Raw genomic sequence first — 21,112 nt, 5'->3', positions numbered from 1 at the left:
AAAAACTACAACTCCCATGATCCCCTTAGTGTGAGCATGCGCAGTAGGACACAGAGCGGTGACCCGGATGTAGTTAGTGTTTCCACTTCCGGGAAAGAGAAGATGAAGAAATAAAGTGGTGCAGGAAGCACACAGGAGCCTTTTCTGTAAGTAACTTACTTTGTATTCAAAGAATCAGAGCAGGTATATGCAAACACGTGGCGTTTCAGGACAGACACGTCCTCTCCTCAGACCATACACCTTACTGCAATAGTGACACTAACAAGTATATTTTTCCCCCAAATAGCTTGTCAAATTATTTCCCCTATATTTTACCAGTCTCACGTGGTTTCTTTTACTGTGTTTCTATTGCTGTTTGTGTTCTGTATCACCCTTCCTCCCACTCCCTTTATTTGCCTCCCATATACTGATCTGCAGGGGGTTATTTTTCCTTATCCACTTTGCCTCCTCTGTTTACCAAACACTAGATTCACTAAAGTGCAATAGCCTCAATTGCACTTTAACAGCCACTCAAGTAAATGGCAATGAGCATGTGATAGCAGCTCTTTGCACTTCTCCCCTCACTCCTGTCTTCTCATCACAGCCTTGTTCAGCACCATTGCTGCCCGTGTCTAGCCTTAGGCCACGTCCATAGCAGAAGAAGCCGCACTGAGCCCCGGCATCCTCAATTAGGATGTCTTTAGAGGGGGCTCATGCAAGCGTCCGCAGGCGTGCTGAGGAGTTAGATTTTTCAGCCGATAGCCAAGCTGTTTTTCAGCGCGCTGTCAGCTGAAAACATCCAATCAGCGCAAAGCAGCGTCAATGTCACGGCGTTGGTGCGTCGCGGACGATTGGCCCAGCAACGTCACTGCCCCGCCTCCCTCAGCCTCCCCCCGCCACCCGATCGCGCCCGCTGGCTCGCTTGCTTGCATGTGCATGAAATCGCACAAGCTTCAGCAGCGTTAGTGCGGTTCAGCACTGCTCCCATCTGTATGGACGCAGCCTTAGGCTATGGCCCTAGTGGCCACTGCTGCACGCGCGTCTGACTGCCTGGCAGCGCGTAAACGGGTAAAATCCACTATCTGTGGTCTATGTGAAGCGATGGGATGCACGGGGGGCATGGCCATGACCGAGGAGGGATGGGTGGGGAGGCGGGTTCAAGCCCAAACCGACATTGTTACCTCATCATTAGACTGTGGCTCAAGGCTTTTTCTATAGTCCAGTTTCCAAATCAGTCCAGGGCATGTTATATGCTCAGGTTGCTAATGGAACACATTCCTGCTATAACACCTTGTTACATCAACCCCACTTTGTGTTTAGTTCCACCGGAAGAAAACTCACCTTTGTGTCACTTGTCATCTTGTCGGGGACTTTTTAATTACAACAGTGTTTTATATTTATTTTTTAAGTAATAAGAAAGTAGTCCCTGGTGTGGCCTGTGACTCACATTCCAATCAAAATATGGGTACATACAAGTAAGCCATCGTATATACATTGCTCTCCATTAACTTCTGTTCACTTCAAAAACTGTAGAGAAGAAAGAAAAGACAAGTCACATTATTAACAACTTGTATCTTTTTTCAGCTCTTCCTTTATAAAATAGACTTTACTTTGAGACCTCACTAACTGTCCCAATTTTAGGTTTGTAAATTGTGGGAGAAACGAGGAAGAACAGAACCTTGTGCCGTTCCAGTACCACAGGAAAATCTACTACAGTACCTGCATAGACCTCCCCACACACACACAGCTCCTGGTCTGGTATTGTGATCAATATGGGAAAGAGCTTGGTATAAAGTGGGGTACGCTGTGGAAAAGTAACGCGCCAGCACAAGGTAATCAGGAATATGTGTGTTACATGGTTTTTACATCTCTATTGTCTTATTACTGATGTTAAATTGCAAATAGTGATAAATCTGCATACACCATTACGGGTCAACTAGAACTTAATATCACTAATCCTGACGTGAGTTAAAGGGCCAGATACATCAAGATGCGGTAACTAAAAATGCTGTATTATCGGCCATTAAAAAAGGTCCCTTATTGCGCAATGAATCAGTGTTGCAGCGCCAAAAATAAAGCACTTTTTATCAGACCCGTTAAAAGCATCAGATCCGATACAAAACGGGCATAATATCACATTTTCAAGTAAAAACTGCCATACGTCAAGCTCTGATATTTATCGGAACAGGATGAACGGCAGAAATACCGCAAATATTTTATCACCTACTCCAGGCTGGCGTTGGCCCTGTCTTTCCTATGTATATAATGTCCTATATACTGCCCATTATTTACATAGGCAAGATGAGCTAAACCAACATAGAATAGATGATAAAATAGTTGTTAAAATACATTACAGCACATATTAACCCTTAGTAGTCCACTGGTCAACTAGTCATCAGTTTCCATGATTAGCTGACCACACAGGGGATAATATAAACATTACACTACACTAACTAACCGCCTTTGCCACCTTAGTGGCTAGTAAAGCATGGTTAGTTCTTGGTTTGTCCCGAATGCATAAACAAAACAGTACGGCTCAGATACATCAAATTCTGTTAAAGTGGAATTAATATCGCACCCGGGGAAATAATAAACTAACGGTTGTTATTACCGCAATTTTAAGGTGGTATATATTAAGATTGTGGTAATAATTTATTTGTGTGCGATATTTGGGCCAATCTCGCGATATGGGAATTAACGCGACCGTTAATAATGTGTTACATACCGCATTGGGTTAATATTTCTATCATAGGCTTCTGGAATGTCTATTATTACAGAAACCTATGATCAAAATAACATTAACCCGTTTCATGCCTCTGGTCACCAAGGTGTGTGTGTGTATGTGTGTGTGTACAGATGGCACACAAATACAGATGTAGGCAGGTGCTTGTCCCATAAGTAAGGTATAATGCAAGGCTCCTTACCAGGCAGACCAGGAGATTCAGGAAATCCAAGGAACACGAAGTAAGGAAGAGGCAGCACACTTGGTAATATCAAAAAATGGAATTGTATTCAAAAGCAGGCACAGTCACCAACGTTTCTGTCATAAGGACAGGACCTTTATCAAGGGAGTGATACTTTATCAAGGGAGTTTACTCCCTTGATAAAGGTCCTGTCCTTAGGACCGAAACGTCGGTGACTGTGCCTGCTTTTGAATACAATTTAATTTTTTTATGTTACCAAGTGTGCTGCCTCTTCCTTACTTCGTGTTCCTTGGATTTCCTGGATCTCCTGGTCTGCCTGGTAAGGAGCCTTGCATTATATATATATTAATATAATGCTTGTGTATGTTTGTATGGGAAGAATCGGTAACATAAGTACAGACTCATTGTACCCACCACAATTGTATATATGTTAAAATACAATTGTGCATTTGGTTCCTGATTTAACAATGGAGATTTAGCAGAAAGTTGGGTCATCCTATAACTATTAGAGACCTGGTACATGGTGCTGTAACGGGAACACCCGGTGACTGATATGTGAGCTTCTAATGAGACACGTATTCTATTCATTGTACAAACATTTTTTAATTATACGTCACAACTGAAACTATCGACTTACTATCTAACAAAGGATTTGAAAAGATTTCTGCCACTTTAATTGGTGTTTTGCATCTGGTGAGATTTCCTTTTAAGTCGTTAAATATTATGATCCATTTTAAATGTATGATCCACTAAATCTTCTCTCCCGGCCCTAATGCTGCACATGTGCCAAATGATAGAGAAATAAAAAGAAAGAACCCCAATGAACAAGAGCACTCTAGGGACTGTAATTGGCTCAGAGATAGCCTCTATATAAGGACAAGATAAGTGGCTGGAGAGTTACCTAATGTGATGCCTAGGTATGATATGATGTGTAAATTAAAACAAAGTTTTTTGTGCGCTGTGGTCAATAAATAAAATGATTTTGGACACAAGAAAATAAAGTCTTGGTGCTGATTCTCCTCTAGTATTTTTCTTACGAAAGCCTTAAAGTGACGAATTGAAGAAAAAACACCCTGCAGAGACAGGGTATAAAAAACTTGTAGCACTAGAGTAGATGCTGACATGTTCAGTATCTGATCGCATATCTGTCTTCTATGACCAGGTAGGTAAATGTTTTAGTAACTTGTCAAGGTATATAGCAAGCTGTAATACTTAGGTAACTAATGAACCACTCAAGTCTACCATGAGCTGTCTTAATGTGAATGGCACTAGTCCATATTGGCAAGGTGTAGATAACATACCACCAATAGTGAATGAACCGCGTGAATATAGAGCAACTGGGTGATAGATTTGTTAGCTGTCCTGAGTCACTTCAGCAATTAGAGGGGACTCATTAACTGATATAAGTTGATGAAGTGCTCGTCGGGACCCACTGACTGCTTGTTGCTGCAATCAGAGTGACCCAGTATTCGGCTCTCGGTCGGATAGGGGGAGCGATCGCCTGGAGGTGCATTTCGGCTGGCAAACCTACAGTAAGAATGAGCACCTGAATCCGGGGCAGAAAGACTCCCCAATTTGGTAATAGTAGATGCACAATTACAGTGACCACATAAAGATTTTAATTATCAAGTGCGGGGTAACTTCCCTGAGCTATCCTTGCTGAGACTAGATTGTCCACAATAGCGGTATTTAATTAGCTTACAGAACTAGCAGATTTAGCCAACACAACTTTAAGGTCTGTTTAATTCCAATATTAAGTCGCTCTATTTACCTCCATGTCAAAAGGTAATTGTAAGCATCAAGTCATTTTATGGACACAATGTTGCTGCGCTGTAACCCATAATTTCACACACGGATGGCAGACTTAATGTGAACTAGGAAGCGTTGTGGAGAGCAGCTAAATATGTTGATTAATATACGGAGTAGTCATATAATAGTAAAACTTTTGGTCACTCACCATGTGTATCCGAATGCACCTATCTGGATTGCAACATTGTTTGAAGGTTGCCTTAATTAGTTTAATACTCGTCGGGATCGACTGACTGCTGGTTACTGCAGTCAGAATACCCCTTTATATGGCTCCCGGTATAATGGGAGAGATGGTCAGCTGGATATACGCTTAAGCTGGCAAACCTTCAGTAAAAATAAACACCTGATTCCGGGGCAGAAAGACTCCCCGATGCGGACATCAATATGCCTCTTTTATAATTTTACTAAAGGTAATCAGTGCCGCTAATGTCCATAGTGATAAATAGACTGCGGGTTTTATGTTAACCGACACGGGATTAGCCTGGTTAAGGCTCAAAACAGTATCCCTGTGATCAAGACTGCTCATGTTTTATATGCCAAACAGACTGCATATTTTAGTACAAAGCCGGACAGAGTGGTAGCCTAATATTTGGCTTGCACGGTGTCCCTGTAAAGCAGATGCTATTGTTCGGACGCCCGAATCAATAAAGCTGCCCAATGCCGTTACTGCAAAATGACTGTGGTGGAGTTTGGGTAAATGGCATATTTCAACATAAGTAGTATAATAGATATTATTCGCCCAATACCCAATAGTGCTTCCTTAGTGACCAAAACTTGTAAAAATACATCAATTTATTAAAAGAACATATATATATATATATATATAAAAGAAGTATCTTAATTTCAGCAATATTACTTCATCAGCCCCTGCTCTTATACTTTTTGAAATCTTCAATGAGAAATATATAACTTTTTTCTTGGGAAAACACGGTATCCTTTTCTGGTAGAGGGTATTTCCTTGATGTGACCCTTGGTCCGGATCTTCAATCCTTTGGAGTCTCACCCACTCCATTTCCATTCGCAATTGTCTTTCTCTCGCCTGACAACATCTATTTGTCATCGAATCACATCAGGAGGTTATTGTTACATAAGAGAGGTTTCTGTCGGTTCTTCATATATATATCTTCTTGGAGGGGCATGGAGGGAATGACTTGAGCGATCAGCTTGGTGATCAATCCTTTAATGCAAAAGATAACAATGAATATGACAACAAACACACATACACATATAATCAGTCTTTGCACCAGTTTTGCTCCCAGTGATCTAAACCATATGCCTAATCCCAAATTCCAGCTATAGGATACTTTTCGAAAAATCTTCCAATTTTGACACAATTTTTTTTTACCTCATATATCATGGGTAACATTAGCCGTGTTGTCGGGTAAATAAATACAACACTTCTCCACCATTGCACAAACATTTCTGCTCTTATAGTTACATTAGTTTTTACTGTACCGAACTAGGAATAAAATCTCCTGCACAATACATAGTATAATTTACATTTCATGTGCCTACATATATCATAGTCAAATTTGAGTACCTAGACTTGGGTAATCTGAACAAACAAAAAAAAAAACTTTTGCATATATCATAAATATTCCCTTGCGTCTATATCACAGAATACAAAAAAATCTTTAACGGAATAAATATAATTTTCACACATTCCATCTCTGATCTTTCATTTGATATGAATAAATGTAAAGAAAATGAAGTTTAGACATGCATACACTCGGACTAGGCAATAAAGGTATCCTACAAAGCTGATAAAAGTAAGGGTGAATAATCCCTGTCAGCGGTGCTACTGGGCAAAGGATAATATATGAAACAGGAAAAAGAAGCCCACTGTGTAGCACTCGGGTATACCAAAGTATCATATACAAAATCTATTAGGATGTCACATGAAAATGAAAAAATAGTACAGAAAGTTAAAACATGGCATTGGTCCCCTGCACGTTAGCCTAAGAGAACAAAAGTACTGCTTAACCCACAGGGTAAATGGAAATGTAATACTTATATACAAATACTAGTGGCAAGTAACTAAAGAGTCTACTGCCATAATATCACTAAATCCAAACCCTCACATAACAGGGAGGTATAAAGTGCTCTAAGTCTCAATTCACATAGGGATATATTAGTGCAGGATATAGGCAGAGCACAAAGAGACAAGTGTCTCCAAACTCATAAACATGCATGATATACTACCAGCAGACTTGCTATACACCATGTTTAATTTAATAGATGACATAAAAATCAGTCCTACAATATTAGGAATAAAGCTGGCAGTCAAAGGTGATAGCACACAGAGTATAAAGACAGTTTAGAGTGAACCTGCATGATCTGATGATAAGGAGTGTAAAGTGGGCATACAATTGTGTGAAAAAGAAAGTACACCCTCTTTGAATTACATGTTTTTTACATATCAGGACATAATAACAATTATCTGTTTCTTAGCAGGTCTTAAAATTAGGTAAATACAACCTCGGATGAACAACAACACATGACATATTACACTGTCATGATTTATTTAACAAAAATAAAGCCAAAATGGAGAAGCCATGTGTGAAAAACCAAGTATAACTTATGATTCAATAGCTTGTAGAACCACCTTAAGCAGCAATAGCAATTTATCTTGATCTTGGGTTGTAAAATGGACTACTTTGGTGGTTTAAGTCCTTTTCTAACACAGGTACGACTATAGCCTCTTTGGTAAAACATCGTTTTCATTTCCTCTGCCCTCTCCAGAAAATCAGACTGTGAGGATTCATTCCAACTTAAGCGGAGAAACTCACTCGTTGGAATGCCCCTTATTTGATGTCTAGGGTGGAAGCTGGTAGCATGGAAAACGGAATTTGTTGCTGTCCCCTTATGGAAAATATCCGTAAGGAGACAGCCGTTGGGTCCAATCCCAATAACCAGATCAAGAAACTCGACCCTTGCCGCACTGCAGGTGAAGGACAGTTTGATGTTAAGGTCGTTGAGGTTGAGGACATCGACAAACTCCGCAAACCCCCCGGCAGTGCCCTGCCAGAGGATGAGGATATCGTCGATGTACCACGACACGAACTGAGTAAAGATCTGATTTTCCTCTGAAAACACAATTTCTCTCTCCCACCACCCCAGGAAAAGGTTGGCATAGGAGGTTGCGCATGGCACCCATCGCAGTACCCCTTTTCTGTAAAAAATATTTGTTTTTAAAAATGAAATAATTATGGGTTAAGATGAATTGCAAGAGACTCAAAATTAGATGTATTAAATCTGTTGAGATTTTCTGTATAGAGAGAATTTGGTGGCTCTTAATCTGTCACTGTGCTTAATGCACGTATAAAGGGACTCCACATCACAGGTGGCAAGGATTGTGTCCTTGCCAACCGTGATGTGGTCTAGATGGGATAATACGCCCATCGTGTCTCTTATGTAAGATGGAAGAGTCTCAACTAAAAAATGTAAAAATGAGTCAATAAATCTGCAGATGGGTTCGCATAGCCCCCCTATGCCTGAAACTATAGGTCTCCCTGGGGGGGTGGGTGAGATTTTTGTGTATCTTGGGTAATAAGTAGAAGGTGGGAACTATTGGGCATCTAGAGACCAAAGCCTCACTGTTATGCTGAGTTATCACCTAATCCATGACAACCGCACGTAAAATCTGATGGAGCTCTGTCTTAAATCTGATGGTAGGGTCACAGGTGAGTTCAGCATAACAGTTGATGTCTTTAAGCTGTTTATTAACCTCTCGTTCATACATCACCTTTGGCCAGATGATGATGTTTCCGCCCTTATCACTCGGTTTTATTTCCATCTCCTTCATATCACGAAGTTCGTTCAACGCCCTTTTATGCTGTGCTGAGATTGGACTCGCCCATCTGGACACGGACCTTGTTAAACTCTTCAGTCACCAGCTAGCATAAACTTCCACCTGTGGACAGGTCTGCCAAGGGGGGCAGAATACCGACTTGGGCTTAGGCCTAGATAAAATCTTGGCTTCATCACTCTGTTGAATTCCCTGTTAGACCTAGATGGCACAGAATACAAGGAAATCTTTAACGGAATAAATATCATTTTCACACATTCTATCTCTGATCTCTCATTTGATATGAATTTATGTATACGTCTTCTGAGTACATATACGGTACTATATTGGGGAGTCTATCTAACTGTAACTTATATAAAACCATTGCCATTTCAGCTTTTCTATAAAAAATGGTTATAAATACATTGAATCTTGACATAGCCTTTAATATTAATAGGTATAAGTATATAGCTCACTCCTCCTGCTGCACTTAAAAATATATATACACAGATATAAATAAATATAATATTAATACTAAGGGCCATCCTATGTGCTAAGTCTAATAACACATTTCCCTCCTCTGCTATCTTGGGATGGCGTAACACAGATAGATATAATAGAATGTGGAACTGTGACAGAGTGAAGTCAACTCCTATCAGTTACGCCTGGGAGACATATGTCTGAGTGCTTCATCCAGCACTCATAAGGGTTAACTCAGGTGGAAGTTAGGTAGTCAGGAAGTAAGCTGACACCTGAGAGCCAGCAAGGTAGATAAGGATCTTGTTACCAGCAGTAGCTGGCTCTCTCAGACCAGAGCACATGGATATGTGCTGCTAGCCAGACGGATACAGCACAAGACTTACTGCAGCTAAAGTAAGATTTGTTTCATTTGTTTTCATGACTGCTTAAAAGACTCTTAAGGTTTGGTTATGGTTTAGCCAGCCAGCCTGCTAAATAGGTCTGCTGTGTTAGTCATTTTTTCTCCCAACGTGGAGCAGGATTTATTTGTTTAAAGGGACAGTGTACCCGCATGTTATGTTGCTGTGGAGAAATAAAGGCACTGAACGTTTTCATTTATCCTGAAACTACACGTGTGGACTGTTCCCTGACCTCGGCTACAGGCCGTCCTGCCACAGGTGGTGTGAGAAGTGGGATGTCGGACGACCCCTGTATCTGAAGGGCCACACAAAAAAAAAAAAAACCGGAGGAATTTTTTCCTCAGTTCCTTGAGCAACAGCTCCAGCTAGCAGAGAAACAAGCTGAGCAACAGGCCAAGCAAATAGAATGGCAGGCCAAGCAAGCAGAGCGACAAGCCCAGCAAGATGAGCGACAAGCCCAGCAAGATGAGCAACAGGCCCGGCGAGAGGAAAAGCTACTCCAACTGCTGGTCGAAGGCCGAGCCCCAGGCAGACCAGAGATTCCAAATAACCCACCGGTGATGCTGCATAAAATGAAGCCAACCGAAGACCCAGAGGCATTTCTCCTCACTTTTGAAAGGGTAGCCACGGCCCACGGCTGGACAGTTGATCGCTGGGTAACGACTCTGGCTCCACTCCTCATAGGGGAAGCTCAGGCAGCCTACCAGGCTCTTCCAGCAGACGAGGCCATGGACTATCAGCAACTAAAGGCTGCTATTCTGGATTGCATAGGCCTCACTCCAGAGACCAACCGACAGCGGTTCCGGACAGTCAAATATACAAACAGAGACAGACCCCGGGTCGTAGCCCACCGCTTATTAGACTTATGTACCAGGTGGATACAACCGGAAAAACATACCAAGGCAGAGATCCTTGAACAGTTTGTGCTCGAGCAGTTCATACAGATACTGCACCCCTCCTCCCGCTCCTGGGTAAAAAGACATGCTGCATTTTCCCTGGATTCAGCGGTCCGCTTGGTGGAAAACTTCCTGGGCGACGACACCCAACAGGATAGCTGGGAACGGCCGGTGCAAACACCAGTTGCTTCCGGTGATGCTAGATGCAGGAGAGCAGACAATCGAGGGGTCTACAACCCGCCAGCTCGGGAGATCCAGTCAACCCAATCGGAAGACCCTTTCCCATCTCGGAGGGTTCCTGGTGCAAACTCCCGCAGAGACGCCCGTCCCGGGTCCGAGGCCACTGGATCACTCAAGGGAGGCCGCCACCCACAGTATTCCCCGAGAACCTGGACTCCTGTCACCCACCCGGTGGAGATGATAACCCCACCAACCAGAAGGGAGGATCCCATCCAACAGCGGAGAGGTCCAAACACCGAGCCCCGTCGAGAGCTTCCGCTGACGACCGAGGTTGCGGACTCAGGAGATGATGAGATGGACTGTTCATATGACAGAACCACTGCCACAGCTTGTCTCCGAGGGGACCACAATCCGTTGCTGGACTCAGGCTCTGGAAAAACCCTGATCCTAGAGGGCCTAATTCCAAGCAATAGACTATCTTATGACTCTCCTTGGAATATCGAGTGTATCCATGGGGATTCAAAGAGCTACCCGACGGCGAACGTTCTACTGCGTATCCAGGATCAAGAGGATAGCCTACTAGTGGGAGTTGCTCCCTGGCTACCTGCTCCTGTTCTACTTGGCCGAGACTGGCCCTACCTCGAAACATTGTTGGCCCCTACTCCTATGGAGCCTACTTCTCTGGTAAGGGAGAAGCCAAGAGACTTGTTCCCTTTTTCCCCAGAGCTTTCCCCCCGTAGACACCATGTCCCAAAGACACATAAACAGAGACGTGCGGAAAAAGAGGACTGGTTAAGAAAGGCTGGGACTCTTGGTAACATTAGTCAGCCCAAAGGACTGCAGGCCATGGCCGGGGATGACCAGGGTGGGGAACAGATAGATACGGGAATGTTGCCAGACCTGGATCTTCCTGACTTCCGTCAGAGGCAGAGGGAGGACCCAGCTCTGGCTAGACAATATGAGAAGGTGGTACAGGTCAACAACAAGATAATGGATGAACAAGGTGTAAAAGTGTTTCCACATTTTGAACTGTTGAATGACATCCTATATCGTGTGAATAAGGTTACACAAACAGAGGAGGTCATTCGACAGATGCTAGTCCCTAAAGGGTTAATTAAAACAGTGTTCACCCTAGCCCATACTCTCCCATGGGGTGGTCATTTGGGCAGAGATAAGACCACGGACCGCATCTCGTCCCGGTTTTACTGGCCAGGCATACATGGTGACATCATGAAACTATGTGAGACATGTCCTGAATGCCAGTTAACTAGCCAAAAAGGACAGAAGCCGGCTCCCTTGGTTCCTCTGCCCTTGGTAGCCGTCCCATTCGAGAGAATTGGGGTAGATCTGGTCGGACCTTTGGAACCCTCTGCGAAGGGACATAAATTTATACTCGTTGTTGTAGATTATGCCACCAGATATCCTGAGGCCTTCCCTCTGAGATCAGCCACTGCTAAACAGGTTGCTCACAGGCTGTTAGAACTGTTTTCTAGGGTAGGACTTGATTTGGATCAGATCAAAACATCTGCAGAGTATCTGTCCCCGTCCAGATTATTTTTCCCTATATATATATATATATATATATATATAGTGCATGCACTGAGAAAATATCACGCTGACACACAGGAGTTCAGTATGATAATGTCTGACTTTATTCCTACACAGCCTGCGTTCATATACACGGGCTGTATGGGAGGGGGTTTGTATGCAAAAGAGCTGTCTCAGTGGTTCTTTGTTAGGTCTTGTCCTTGTATGGTCTTGTTGTTATGATTTATGGTCTTGTTATTGTAGGTTTTCTTGGACACATCAGCATTTGAGGGGAATTCCTCGGTGCCATCTTCCTTACTTGAAGGGAGGGGTAGCTGCGGTAGCCATTTTGAGTAAGGAATCATAGCAAAGTATTACAGATGAAGAAATAGGCATTTTATCCAATCCATCACAGTCCCCCCTTGAAATGTCTATTTCTGAGTGTGTCCTTAGATGTATACTAACTCATCTGTCCAGATGTGCCTGGGAACTCTTTTGTGCTGTACGTTAGACGAGTCATGGCTTGTCCATGACCCCCCTTGCCACAGACTTTGCACATAAGGAAGTCAGATGCTGTCCCTATGGATTTATACTATTGTACGTAACTGGGAGGGACTGTAACGGAGTAAATGGACCATCTTCCAAGAGTGGAGTATTATTATCTGACTGCAGAAAAAGGGTAGGAGTGCTATTGTCAACAGCTTTGGTCATGAACTTTTTAAAACATGGGAGAACACAGCAGACAATAATCCCAAACAAAACAGAAATAATAACTATTGCGATGCCTATTTGGGCAAGAATCTTTTGCTATCCCGTCTTTCCTTGCTAGACCATTTTGTGGTCGGTATCCCCAATCTGTTCCCGTGTTCCATCCTACTGCTCCCCAGTAATCACATTCCTTTCCCCAGTAGGAATCCGTTACGCATATATAAGTAGACCTGAAACCCACATTGCTGTATCGATTACATTGCCAACGTGTTGAGGGGCAGCGGACTATATTACAATAATCAAAGGAGAAGGTAGCTACATGAGTATTGGATGAATTATACCAAAACGTGACTACCCCTTCATGTTGGGTGATAGCAACCTTTTGTGCCCCCCCCCTAGACCCAACAAGCAAAAGATATAGCATCATTTTCCTTTTGAGGTGTCCTCGTTGGGAGCTGGAACCTTCTTGCCAGCTAGTTTGACTGATGTCGCTGTGGTCAACAGAACTTGGAAAGGACCATCATATCTGGGCTCTAGGGAGTGTTTCCTTACAAATTTCTTCATGAGCACCCAGTCTCCGGGCACGAGTTTATGAGTCCCGGTATCTAGATCTGGATCTGGAATAGAAGAAAACACTCGACCATGTATATTGGTTAGTTCTTGCGCTAGGGCAGTTACATATTTGGTCAAAACATCAGACTGCATCTGTAACTGCTGTGGTTAGTAACAACCAAGTTTGGGGGCAGTACCAAACAGTATCTCAAATGGGGATAGAGCATGTTTCCCTCGTGGGGTATATCGAACACTGAACAAAGCAATGGGTAGATTATCTTGCCAGGGCATATTTGTTTCCTGGGCCATTTTCAACATTCTAGTTTTCAGTGTGCCATTCATTCTTTCTACCTTTCCGCTACTCTGGGGATGGTATGGGGTGTGGAAAGCAAGGGTGGTCCCTAGCGCGGACCAAATTTCTTTAGCTAGCGTAGCACTGAAAGCGGGGCCTTGGTCGCTTTCTATTACTTCAGGTACCCCATATCTACAAACCACCTCTGTCAGGAGTTTTTTTGCTGTTGTTTTCGCAGTGAGATTGGTGACAGGATAGGCTTCTGGCCATCCTGAAAACATATCTACAATTACTAACGCATATTCAAAACGGCCTGATTTTGGCATCTGAATATGGTCAATCTGGATACGCTGGAAAGGGTATAAGGGCCTTGCAAGGTGTTTCTGCGGTGGTTTTACCACACATCCTGGGTTACACTTTGCACAAATTGTACATAATTTGCAGAAATTACTAGTCATTGGGGTAATTCCAGGCGCCACATAGTATTTGTCGATCAGTGCATTCATAAGAGTCTTTGAGAGATGTGCTGCTCCATGTGCCCATTGTACCACAGCAGGATACAGTGCCCGTGGCAGACAAAGTTTCTTTTTGTACTCATAAATTCCTTCTTGGGGCGATGCACCTCTTTTCTTCCAGCTTTCCTTTTCTTCCTTTGTTGCAGATTCTTGCAACTTCTTCAGATATTCTCGATTCACTGGGAGGTTCTGCATTAACGGAACCATCCTTGTCGTGTCCACTCGATCTGCCACTTCTCGTATCCCGCTGGCAGCTTGTTTTGCCGCAGCATCCGCCAGATGGTTTCCTCTGGCTTCTTCTGTGTTCAGTTTCCCATGGGCTTTACCTTCAGGATGGCCACATGGCTTGGAAGGAGTAGGGCGTCCATCAGAGCTTGTATGGCTGAGCTGTGTTTCACTGGTGTTCCTGCTGCTGTCAGAAATTCCCTGGTTTGCCAAATGACGCCAAAATCGTGTGCTACTCCAAAGGCATATCTAGAGTCAGTGTAGATATTCGCCGTTTGTCCTTCTGCCAGTTTACACGCTGCAGTGAGAGCTTGTAATTCGGCCTCCTGTGCAGATCCTGTTGATGGTAGTGTGCTTGCCAGTAGGACCACAGAGTCTGTGGTGACAGCATAACCCGTATAGTAGGTGCCTTGTTGATCAGCATATCGAGAACCATCCACAAACAGAATTAGATCTGGGTTCTGTATTGGCTTTTCACTCACCGTGGGCAGATGAGCAGTTTCTAGCTTCATGAGTTCGAAGCAATCATGGGGTAGGTCGACTCCAGCTGTGCTTTGTTCTTGTTCGTGTCCCTGCACATCTCCCCCCTCGGGAAGTGGAAGAAGAGTGGAGGGGTTAAGCACTTGGCACCGGAGAAGGGTGACATTGTCTGGAATGAGAAGCGAGCATTGTAACCTGAGGTGTCTGGCAGCGGACAGATGTTTTGGCTGTGTCTGATTGAGAATAGCAGCAATGTCATGTGGTGCCAGGAGAATGAGGTCATGCCCTAGAACGATATCCGAAGTTCTATCCAGCAGTGCTTGAGCAGCAAAGACAGCACGAAGACAGGACGGTCCACCACGAGCCACAGCATCGAGACGGCTGGAGTAATAACCAATAGGTCGACATCGGCCAGCGTGTGGCTGTGTTAACACTCCAGTTGCATGTCCATTTCGTTCTGATACGAAAAGCTTGAAGGGTAAATCATAGTCTGGGAGGCCCAAGGCAGGGGCAGAGAATATTACCTGTTTGAGAACAGTGAAATTCTTGGAAGCCTCTGGGGTCATCTGGAAAAGATTTGTTGTTAAAACATCGTACAATGGTTGCATCTTTTACTGCTTGAAAATCTTGAACCATTCTATACTTATCAGGTTCACCCTTCGCGGTGCGTTTCTTTACAGGGAAAAGAGGGGTATTGCAGTTTACGGGGAAGCGGGGCCCCTTGTTTGAGCTGTACAACAATGGGCGGTACCGTTAGGTGCCCGTTATCCTCAGGGCCTGTGGACCATAATTTGGACGGGATCCTATCCATGACAGCGGGTGGTATACTGGCGGCTGAGGGTTTGTCCGCTAATGCCAAAAGTATTGGAAGGGAACAAAGGGCAGATACATCTAACTCCCAGAGCGGGGAGGTTACATCAATGGTGCCGTCCTCGGAGAATATTATGGAGGCCTGTAACCTGGATAAAACATCAGCGCCAAGCAGATTAAGCAGGCAGGTAGAGGAAACTACAAATCGTGCAAATAGTTCAGGGTCGGGACCTATCTGCAGGGGTTGTGTTAATGGGCTAGAGCGCGGTGTGCCATCTACCCCCACACATGAAACATCAATATCAGACAAATAGGAAGGGTCAGGTATGTCTGCAGCTCTAATTACGCTCCTGGCTGCACCTGTGTCTACCAGGAAGGGGGTGAGGTGACATACATTATTGGGGCGCCTTCTACCTGCTTGGGCGTCTGCCCATATAACCTTGGGCAGCGGTCGGGTACTGGGGGGTGTCTGGGGTTAATATTCCAGGTCATGTTTGCCTCCTGTGCAACGGCCTGTGACTCACTATCTGAGTCAAAACTACCGGGCGTACTATAGTGGACACTGCTGCTGGGTCTGTGTGCTATTGTTGTGTCAGGGTAGACTTGAATCCCTACCGCTGGGGTAGTGATTGTTTGGGGTGAAAGGGCTGGCATCAGGGGCATTAGGGGCACAGTCGGGGTGTAATAGGAACCATCCGCCTGCATCACAGGATATAGTTGTGCTACATAAACAGTCAAAATTGGTTTGTCATTCGTGGGCGGGGTAGTGGGTTGTATAGGTGGGGGTGCTGCTGGAGCTGGGAGCGAAGGTAACAAAGGAGTGAGTATAGATAAATCAGTCACACCACAATTAAAACAATCTTCCCTCCCTTTTCTATCTCCTGCTCGGTCCATTTTTCTCTGGACAGCCTTGGTAACATTAAACCAGGCTTCTGCTATCTTCAGCAGGTTGTTATCATTCAAAATTCCTCTCTTTTCTTTCAATATCTTTCGACACATTTCTGGTTGTAACCTGCCTTCTGCTGCAGTAATACTACATACTTTAAACAGCCGACTTGCTTTTTTTTTTTTTTTTTCACTTGTTATTATATTAACTTCTGTCCTGGCAATGATAAAATAAATGCAGCGGGGACCCTTCTGTCCCTCAACAGAATTATTTTGACTCATACTAATGTAAGGTATGTTTCCCTGTGGGATCCAAAAACACACGAGACGGTGCTCACTGAGCTTCTCACTCCCACAGAAAAAGACCCCTCTTTCTAGTTGCCATTAGAACAGAAGGAAAAAGAATATTTTCTGGTTTTAAAAGACCCATTCGTGTGGCCAGTACGAACAAACCTTTCAAAAATAAATCTTTACCAGTTACCGGGAGGGCTGCTCCCATTAATTTTCGTTCTCTTCTCTCTCTCGGCCACTAGGTGGTAGGCTAAGACTCCTTTCTCTGTCTTACTTGCCTGTGCTCAAATGTTAAAACTGCACTTTTTTTTTTTTTTTTCTATACTGCAATTACTAGCAAAAATGCCCTGCTTTTTTTTTTTTTTCCCTTCACTTATAACACTTTATTTCCCTTCCAAATAATATACACAGTGTCTAATTGTATCCCAAAATCCACTTGCTTTTTCTTTCCTATTCACTTTCTTTTTCCTACTGCAAAGCGTACCTTAACGCGGAAAAAACAGGAGTTCGGGCAGTTTAACGTCTAGGGGTTATTGCCCAAGCACCTATGGGCTATCTCTTCTACTCTCAACAATCCCCACCCGTCCTCATGAATTCTCAACACTAATACACAAACACATTTTGGACATAACATACAACTTGATTACGAGAGAGAGGGAAAGGTTGTTCAGGGATCAATCGACAGGATTCCGCGCTGTTACCAGCGTAACGCGCAACTTTAACACTCCTTCCCTTGCAACGCGCCAAACCGCACAGTCACTACCGGGATTACCGTGTTTCCTCTCTGAACCGACTATACCTTACTCCCCCTTTACCCCTCCCTTCCACCAAGTTTACAACGTACAATGACACGACCCCTAGTCAGCCGGCAAAAATCCCACTCCACTCCGGGCTCCCACTTGCGGCACTGACTAACACATATAACATATAAACATATACCGAGTGACAGATAGTCTAGGTAACAGGTTTGAGTTTAAAACAGGCTCTGGGCAAGATATCTACCTGTCTTTAGGTGACCTTCGGAGAGCCGTATGAGACACAGAAATAGACCAACAGCGGAGACAGTGCGTATCGGTAGATAATAAATGTTATCTTACCGTACTCCAGAGGTGATCAGTCTTCTGCCGCGTCCGCATTTGGTCCACCTCGGTTCCTCTGTGCACGGCTGTCTGTTGGTTCACAACCCAGGGCCCCACGTTAGAGCGCCAGCTGATTTGGATCAGATCAAAACATCTGCAGAGTATCTGTCCCCGTCCAGATTATTTTTCCCTATATATATATATATATATATATATATAGTGCATGCACTGAGAAAATATCACGCTGACACACAGGAGTTCAGTATGATAATGTCTGACTTTATTCCTACACAGCCTGCGTTCATATACAGGGGCTTTATGGGAGGGGGTTTGTATGCAAAAGAGCTGTCTCAGTGGTTCTTTGTTAGGTCTTGTCCTTGTATGGTCTTGTTGTTATGATTTATGGTCTTGTTATTGTAGGTTTTCTTGGACACATCAGCATTTGAGGGGAATTCCTCGGTGCCATCTTCCTTCCTTGAAGGGAGGGGTAGCTGCGGTAGCCATTTTGAGTAAGGAATCATAGCAAAGTATTACAGATGAAGAAATAGGCATTTTATCCAATCCATCACAGACTTCCCCAAGTAATGTTAACTGACCAGGGAACAAACTTCATGGCAAAGTTAATGCAGGATGTCCTGAAGTTATTGGAGGTAAAATCCGTCCAGACCTCGGTCTACCATCCTCAGACTGATGGATTGGTAGAGAGGTTTAACCGTACTTTAAAAACCATGCTTAGGAAGTTTGTGGACACTGAAAAGCGAGCTTAGGATGAACTTCTCCCTTTCCTGTTGTTTGCGGTACGAGAAGTTCCCCAATCATCCACAGGCTTCTCCCCGTTTGAGCTCCTATATGGACGCCAACCTCGGGGTATTCTCGACCTACTGAAGGAATCCTGGGAGGAGGAGCCCTCCCTCTCCAAGAATACCCTTCAGTATGTCATAGACCTTAGAAACCGCCTAGACATGATAGGTCGGTTTGCTAAGGTAAACCTCAAATCTGCTCAAGAACGTCGAGAGGCAGTACAACCAAAATGCTCGCTTGAGGGTCTTCCAACCTGGGGACCAAGTGATGCTAGTACTACCGACATCAGAGAGTAAACTCCTTGCGAAGTGGCAGGGTCCTTTCCAAGTTCTCCGCCGCACCGGGGAGGTGAACTATGAGATTTCTCAACCAGGGTCCAGGAAGGGTAAACAAATCTACCACGTGAACCTCCTGAAACCCTGGAAAACGATGAGATCGCTGTTCATTCACCCTCGGGAAGGAGAGACGGATTTGGGTCCACAGCTTCCAAACGGTAGTACGTACAATGACCATCAGGTTCCCATGGGAGGGCAGTTAACACCGGAACAAAGGTCAGACCTACTAGATGTATGTGACCAGTTCCCAGATGTTTTTCTGAGCTGCCAGGGCAGACTGATTTAGTGTTGCATAGGATTGAGACAGAACCTGGCGTAAAAGTACGGTCCCGTCCCTATAGATTGCCAGAGGGCCGAAAAGACCTGGTAGAGAGGGAGATAATAGACATGTTGGAATTGGGCGTGATCGGGGAGTCCCACAGCGAATGGTGTAGCCCTATCGTGTTGGTCCCTAAACCAGATGGGAAGGTGAGGTTTTGCATCGATCTGCGAAAGGTAAATGCTGTATCCAGATTTGATGCATACCCAATGCCTAGGGTGGATGAATTGCTTGACTCGCTTGGTAAAGCAGAGTATATCTCCACCCTAGATCTCACGAAAGGATATTGGCAGATACCTCTAGCGGAAGAATCCAAATGCAAAACTGCCTTCGCCACCCCTCTCGGTTTATACCAATTCGTCACTATGCCATTTGGGTTACATGGGGCTCCAGCCACGTTCCAAAGGTTAATGGACAAGGTACTACGACCCCAAAGGGCATATGCCGCGGCCTACTTGGATGACATTGTCATCTATAGCAGACACTGGCAGTCTCATATAAAAAGGCTAAGGGCAGTCCTAACATCCTTAAGAGAAGCAGGGCTCACTGCAAATCCAAAAAAATGTGCTCTGGGTAAATCCACTACAAAGTACTTGGGCTATGCCGTTGGGGGAGGGATAGTAAGGCCACTAGTTAGCAAGGTGGCCGCCATAAAGGATGTCCCCACCCCACAGACAAAGACACAGGTCCGCTCCCTTTTGGGGTTAGCAGGGTATTACCGGCGGTTTATCCCCAATTTTTCAGAAATATCTGCACCCCTAACAGATCTAACTTAAAAGAGTGCCCCGACCCAAGTTAAATGGCCTTGGGAGTGCCAAGACGCCTTTGACATGCTAAAAAAGTGCCTGTCAGAGGGCCCCGCTCTTCGGAGCCCAGATTTTAAAGAGCCCTTCATCATCCAGACGGATGCCTCAGAGGTAGGACTGGAAGCAGTGCTGTCTCAGCAATTTGATGGTGTTGAACACCCCATACTGTTCATCAGCCGGAAGCTGTTCCCAAGGGAAGTGAGGTATTCCGTTATTGAGAAGGAGTGCCTCTCTGTAAAATGGGCAATTGAGGCCTTGAGACATTGTCGCCGGAGTACACTTCACCCTGGTCACTGACCATGCGCCCTTGAAGTGGTTAAACACCATGAAGGACACAAATCCAAGGTTGACCAGGTGGTATATGGCCCTCCAACCCTTCTCTTTTGATATTCAGCATAGACCTGGAAAGCACCATGGAAATGCTGATATTTTGTCAAGAGAAGGAGTGGAGGGTCGGGCTTCAGCCGTGTGGGACACTAGCCACACACAAACAGGGGAGGTATGTGACAGAGTGAAGTCAACTCCTATCAGTTACGCCTGGGAGACATATGTCTGAGTGCTTCATCCAGCACTCATAAAGGTTAACTCAGGTGGAAGTTAGGTAGTCAGGAAGTAAGCTGACACCTGAGAGCCAGCAAGGTAGATAAGGATCTTGTTACCAGCAGTAGCTGGCTCTCTCAGACCAGAGCACATGGATATGTGCTGCTAGCCAGACGGATACAGCACAAGACTTACTGCAGCTAAAGTAAGATTTGTTTCATTTGTTTTCATGACTGCTTAAAAGACTCTTAAGGTTTGGTTATGGTTTAGCCAGCCAGCCTGCTAGATAGGTCTGCTGTGTTAGTCAGTTTTTCTCCCAACGTGGAGCAGGATTTGCTTTGTTTAAAGGGACAGTGTACCCGCATGTTATGTTGCTGCGGAGAAATAAAGCCACTGAACGTTTTCATTTATCCTGAAACTACACGTGTGGACTGTTCCCTGACCTCGGCTACAGGCCGTCCTGCCACAGGAACCCTTTCATTTTCGTAATTCTT

At 44.4% G+C, this 21,112-nt stretch overlaps 2 protein-coding genes across 3 annotated transcripts in view; both read left to right on the top strand.

Moving 5' to 3' along the window:
- Nucleotides 1–21,112, top strand: part of LOC142466770 (uncharacterized) — a 616,011-nt gene that overhangs the window by 12,713 nt on the left and 582,186 nt on the right. The gene's annotated exons all lie outside the window — the stretch shown is intronic.
- Nucleotides 46–21,112, top strand: part of LOC142466773 (uncharacterized) — a 54,759-nt gene continuing 33,692 nt past the window's right edge. The window contains exons 1-3 of one of the 2 annotated variants that reach the window (XR_012788216.1): nt 46–146; nt 1,621–1,811; nt 7,455–8,768. The gene's annotated coding sequence lies outside the window, so the exon portion shown is untranslated. Of the gene's footprint in view, nt 147–1,620; nt 1,812–7,454; nt 8,769–21,112 lie in introns of those variants that run through there. The other variant, XM_075572173.1, reaches the window with a different exon arrangement.

The sequence above is a fragment of the Ascaphus truei genome, chromosome 15 (assembly GCF_040206685.1).
Source record: "Ascaphus truei isolate aAscTru1 chromosome 15, aAscTru1.hap1, whole genome shotgun sequence".
In the NCBI taxonomy this organism is placed as follows: domain Eukaryota; kingdom Metazoa; phylum Chordata; class Amphibia; order Anura; family Ascaphidae; genus Ascaphus; species Ascaphus truei.
Note: the sequence above shows the minus strand (reverse complement) of the source record. Positions and strands in the feature narration are given on the sequence as shown.